The sequence below is a fragment of the Pelecanus crispus genome, chromosome 2, assembly GCF_030463565.1.
Source record: "Pelecanus crispus isolate bPelCri1 chromosome 2, bPelCri1.pri, whole genome shotgun sequence".
NCBI classification, from domain to species: domain Eukaryota; kingdom Metazoa; phylum Chordata; class Aves; order Pelecaniformes; family Pelecanidae; genus Pelecanus; species Pelecanus crispus.
The window spans coordinates 150,082,217-150,088,624 of NC_134644.1; positions in this window are offsets into that span (position 1 = coordinate 150,082,217).

Sequence of the window (6,408 nt, forward strand, 5' to 3'; positions counted from 1 at the left end):
CTTCCATTCCAACACTTCAGTCAGAGGAGCCATCCCACCATGTCTCCATGACGCCGATAAGATCATAGACCTGCAATCTCTAACACAGTGCACACGTCTCTAACTCTTCTTGTTTATTCCCCATGCTACGTGTGTTTGCATACAGGCATTTAAGTTTGGCCCCCGATGAAGCTGACTTACTGGCTGGAGTGGCTGGACTTCCTTTGTGCTGCTCTTCAGGCGCTCTCCTGCTGACCTGTGATCCTTCTCCAGGCTCTGGGCATCTATTGCTGGCACTGGCATCAAACTGGCAGGAGTGGGAGGGATTGAGGTTCCCCTCCCCCAGCAACTTTAGTCTAAAGCCCTCTTCATGACCTTGGCAAGCCTAATGCTGCTGTTGTGCTTGTGACCCAGGATCCTTCTGAAGGATCTCTGTCTTCACTGCACACGGTGCTGAGATGACTCTTTGTTGTAAGTTCTTCCAGAGAGAAAGTGTGTTGGCAGCAACAGCTCACCAGGGATAAATGTTGTGGGCCCAGACATTTAAGAGGTCTTGAGTCATGTATACACAGCTATAGAAACTTAAGAATCTGGTTGTAGCAGGCCCTGCAGAAACACAGCGAGATGCTGCCACTGCCCTAAGAGATTTACAACCTAATTTGAGAGAAGACCAAATGGAAAGGGAAAAAGGAAAACCATTAAATAATAACAGCAAATATTTATATAGTAACTAAAAGCAGCTAAAGTCTAAAAAAAAAGTCTAAGAAAGTCTAAAAGTCTAAAAGCTAAAGATTCAAACATGTTTAAACATTAAGAAACACTTTACAAATGTATGGACGATCTGGGAAAGATTGCTTGGAGAGAAATAGTGTTTCATGCAGTTCCATGATGCTGCAGAATTGTATTATTCCCAGCTGTCCCACACGTTTCATATCTGAGATCCTCCTTCAAAGAGAGTGTAAAAGAGAAGAGTAGTTTCTTGAAAATCAGTTCAGAAAAGATAAAGGGGCATCTTTAAGGGGCATGCAGCAAACAGGCAGCCACAGCAGAGTGGGTGGCTGAAGGAAGAGCAGTGTTACAAGAAACTCAGTTATGAAGTGCTTTCATAGAAAACTTACATGCAGCGAAACCCAACAAGAACAAGTTTTACAAATCTGTTTTCATGCTCTGCATTTATATTTAGGGCTGATTTAAGCACTCATTTCAGTTATAGTAGTTGTAGTACAAATTCATTCACATAGTTTGGTTCCAACTGTTCTATTTTGATTTGTAAAGAAACCCACCATGATGAATGAGAAGTAACTGTCTATATTCTTTAAATAACCTTCTGTACTGTGAACTCTTGAGTGTTTCACAGTTATACTCACAGCCCCATTAATTAAGAAAATGCCATTATCCTCAGTTCCATAAGACACCAAGTTACTGACAGAGATAGACCTTTAAAGTTTTGAGGTACCTATCTCCCATGGGAGCTCCCAATGAAAGGGAATGTGGGTGTCTGACGATCAAAGTGCTTTGCACCATGGCTGAGAAAATTGACCCTGCCTCTTTGCACCCTCAGGTATTCTACCAAGAGTGGCATCTTTCCTGTGAGCGCTCAACTGGATTCAAATTGCATTGTTCATACCATGTGCTGAGTCATAAGAGGGTTCAGACCGTCCTTTCTTCATCCTTCCTTGCTTCCACGTACACCTAACCTGGGAAATATCATGCATTAAGTTCCAGCAATGTGGGGATACAGGAACTTTGTGCTTTGGAGATCCCATGCCTAAATAAACTGCCCAGGACATGACCAAATTCCAACTTAATTTTATATATCAGATAGTATAAACAACTTATAATCCCACAGTGAAACTGCTAGCAGTGCTAAATCAGATTTAAACTTCATTAGTTCCTCTTACTTACTGCTAGTTTCCTGCTATATTCCTTCATGCTTTGGCCTGTATAGATGTGCAGAGGTGAAATGATACATGTTCTAGATGCACCATTATTTACGTCACATCTGGTTTATATGTTTTGATTCAAGAAGAAAGAAAAATTACGTCTCCTAAGGTTGAGATTCTAAGGAGATGATTGTTGTTTCACTTGATGCATAAAACTATTTATGTTTCAGCCTCCCAGCACCTACAGCAATGAACAGGGCAGAAGGAAAGATAAACAGAAGCATTTAGTCCGTCAGCCTTTATCTTTTACCCCACTTTTGTCTTTCTCTTCTTCCAGATACATGAAAGGGAAAGAGCATACAGCGGTTAGCTTTTAACAAACCAGACTAAAACCCAAGCAAATCTCCTGATCCTTATCAGGGCAATGAGACAGCAGCACAGTATGTTTAGAAGAATGAATGTTAATATTTTGCAAATAAGTATACATGCTCCTGATACACCAATTTATGACCAAGTGTCATTTGCTTCCGCTTCTTGATAGAAATTGTATCATACAAGGAATTGTATCATGCAAGAAGACCTACAGTGCATTCACTGCCACTTAGGTCCCCCATCTGATCCACACAGATAATTTAGAACTACTAAATTCTAAATACTAAATTCTTCTTATTCATGTTTGAAGTCTAACAGTCCAATGTTACATACTGATGTAGGTGCTACTAAACACTTCATGCTGTATTTCACACTAGCATGAAAGCTAGGCTTTGCAAAGTGTTACATTTTCTCCTGGACATACTTACCCCTGTTAGTTATGAAGTAGGCAACAACAAGACTTGCTAGTGGACAATTTCAATACTTAACCTTTGGCATGCACAAATTCTGAAACTCTTATTCAGACTAAACTGCTTTCAACATAAATAGTTGGTGTGTCACTCAAGTTTATGCTGGATAACCAATGGAAAAATGATCTTACAATCTCCTTGTGATACCTTCTGCTGTATAGAACGGCTTCAACGTTAAGTGTGGGTAAAAATTCTACCCACATAGTAATAATATCGATAGTAATAATAGTAATAATATCGACAAAGCTTCATCTGGCATTATGTAGTTTTGCCAAGAGACTTGCTATCATAATAAAGAAATTAAAGACCTGTTTATTTCTAGGTGTTCATGGAGCATTTAAATTTATATTCACAGAACCATATTAAGCAGCAATGTAACATTTCTCATTAAGAGTGAAGATGCTGCCTGGGAATGATACCTGTCCTGGCACAAGCTGACCATTCTCTAAAAAGTGTTTCACTGAAGAATAGATCAGAAAAATGACTGAAGAATATATAAAATAAAATAGTGGAAAGAAATGGCCTCCTAGAGTACCATATAATCAAAAGAAGCCAGCCAGCTAGGAAAAAAAAAAAACAAAACAACTCCCAAGCAAAAAAAAAGTTACAAAACTCATTTTGTACAAACTACAAAACTAGTTTCCTTTGCATACCATTCTTAAGGTACCAAGGAAGAATAGTTTTGGTCTTCTCAGCTGAATGGGTAATGAATAAAAGCCTAGATGCTATAACGTCTCCCATGTGGGAGCTTGGGAGCTTTGATACAGAAAGTGCCAAAGAAAAATTAGTATGGAAAGCAAATTTGATATAATTCATATAGAAGATGGTCTTTCATACTGCAGCTCAGATCTGGAAAATAATTCAGGGTCTGCAAGAGAGGTCACTGAATTGTGACTGTTTGCAAATATCAAGCTATTTCCTACTATTTCCTTTGTCTTGTCTTTCCCCAGTTGGAACATTTTTCTTAAATAGTAGACAAATAATAATAGAATGAAGCACATAGCAGTGAAATTAGAGCTCTCCATCAGCTAGTGTATTTTATGCTTCTTACACCATGAGGTGAACTTTACTGTAACTTCTCTGACTGTGAACTTATATAAAGGATAGAGGGAACTAATGAGTACAGTAGGATGAATGGCAGTAAAAACAGAACCAATTTCAAGACTTACTGTGAAGTACCTCAGGGGTCTAAACTTGCTATATATACTGGCCATACTTGTATGAGTTGCTGCTGTTAAAAAATGCCCAGTTGCCTTCTGGTCTGAAATAATTCTGACTCATTAATTCACATTTTTGGTGGTAATTCATGTGATTCAGGAAATATTAGTACTCAAACACCATAAACACATGCCCAGATGAGAACAGTTTCCCTTATTTTTGAACAGCTAGATCACTCAGCTTTATTTCACTTAAATACAGTTTCCAAAAAGACTTTAGTAAAGAAAGCATAACAAAAGAGAAGCATACATCTATGGAATTCTGTACTAACTAAATACATGAGAAATAAGGCAAACTTTAATTATGCTACCCAAGATCTTTTTGAAACACGTGTATGTTCAGGATAGGCAATTCTGGTTGTAGCTCCTGCTTTTATTGATGTTCCAGTTCCCACAGCAGCTGTACTGATCTGAATGACAGGATCACATTGGATAAGCAGTATCTGCCATCTGCTGGAAGGATATTTTCTAGCACTGATGAGGCTGGCGTTATTTGGTTAGGTGGCCAAATACAGGAAAACTGAACTAGTAGCATTCTAGGAGTTGAGAAATTGAAACTTAAGCTGCAACATAATAAAGACCTTCATATGCTGTTTACCAGTGGAGAAATGAGTCACAGAAGAGAAATGATTTACAGAACAACCTAATGGAAGAGGACTAGAGACTTGATCTAAGTCCTAATCCACTTTTCTGTACAGTATCCCACACTGCTCTCATTTTAGTTCATAAACCCCACTAAAAACATTTTTGTATTCATAGCATTTCGACAGAACAATCTTCCTCTATCCACTCTGCAATTATTTGCCAGAAACACAGAATACAGCAATACTGCACATTCAAACGGAAAAGGGTCTCAGTCTTCTCTCCTTATTTTACATGAGAAGTAAAGCATTTAAGTTAACCTTGATGATAAAACATTTTAAAAACGGAATCAAACCCAGTGTTCCTGTAATGGTATTATTAATATAGATGGCTACTGTTACACACATCTATGTTACATACAGGTAGACTTTCACATTAAATATCTTTGGAATTTTGACAGAACACTGTTATTTGGCTGTGCATCATAATGCCTTTGAAAGTATTCCATTAGGCTTCAAATTCGTATTTCCATGATGTGAATGAATAGAGTGAAATGTTATAATCACCTCTGAGCTAAAAGAAATTGCACATTGTCTTTGCTACTCTTTGGTGAGCCGTACTACGCTACCTGATTTGGTTAATACATTAGTGCGTTGTAGTTGGATTGGTAGCATTAACTATTAAGACAATTATCCATCACTTCTGAACCCACAAGCCCTGTTATCAGCTGCACATAATTTTGCCACACATGAATTGTTCAGTCTGGAATTTTCCTTGCTGGATGTTTGCCTCCAGACAATTTTCTAGAGAACTTCAGTCAAAAGCTTTCAGCTGTTTCTGAAAACACAGCTAAGGAAAAGAAAAAAATACATTGTTTTGACCACGTTAAAAAATTCTGGCAGGCTTTTCTTTAAATAGCTTTAGTATATTCATCCTTTGGTACAGGGACTTTGCGTTTGCAAGCTGGGTGGCCTATTTATCAACTATGAACTTCTTGCTATCTTAATGAAATTTTACCAATATTTGGCCACATTATAGATCTTGGAGCCTGTGCATAACAGATGTTTACAGTAGAGACCCCAGTTTTGAATCAAATTCTCTCAGAGTCCATTCACCCAAGGCTCCAGCCTCCAGGCTGCACACAACCTTCCCCACATTTCTGGCTCCAAGCTGTTGTTGCTGGATGAAGTCTGGGCATGTGATCTGAGAGCAAGGATGCACTTTCAACAGTCATAACATCGGGTCTTTGTGCCACAGGAGAGAGAAAAGGGGAGCTGCTCAGGACAGGAGTGGTGTGGTGAGTGTGAGTGGTATCGTATGGTACGGTAGGGTATGGTACGGTACGGTACAGTATGCTATGGCAGCTGCAGCATGAGAAAGAAAAGCTGGAATGGGCTGCCAAGGTGCTGAGAGCAGTGAGATGGGAATAACCAAGAGGAGAGAAAATGCTGGGGTGGATAGCTTAGAATCTAGTTTGAGGGGGCACTGAGATGAGGATCTAGAGGAGTCTGAGAGTGAACAAATAGGTTGGTAGGAAGGCAGTATAAAAGGGAAATGGGTTTAATTAGTGACCTGATATGGCGGAAATGGTGGGAAATGTCTAGGAAAAGACACTAGAACAAGAAGCTGAGATCAGATGACAAATCTAAAGGAGGAGATTGGAAATCATTGCGAATGGGGAAGCTGAGGAAAAAAGACTAGATGAGGAGTTAGGAGAGAAGAAACAGTATGGGCAAGGCAAGCATGGAAACGTGAGCTGAGGAATGTAAAGTGGCCAGTCAAGGAGATAGGGTGGGAGTAGAGCTGGGATTTAACTGGATCAGAGATTAGTACTGGCTTGAGAAGTCTGTCAGACTGAGTATTCCTAGCCATCATTTATTTCAAGACTCCTTGAGCAATATGGTA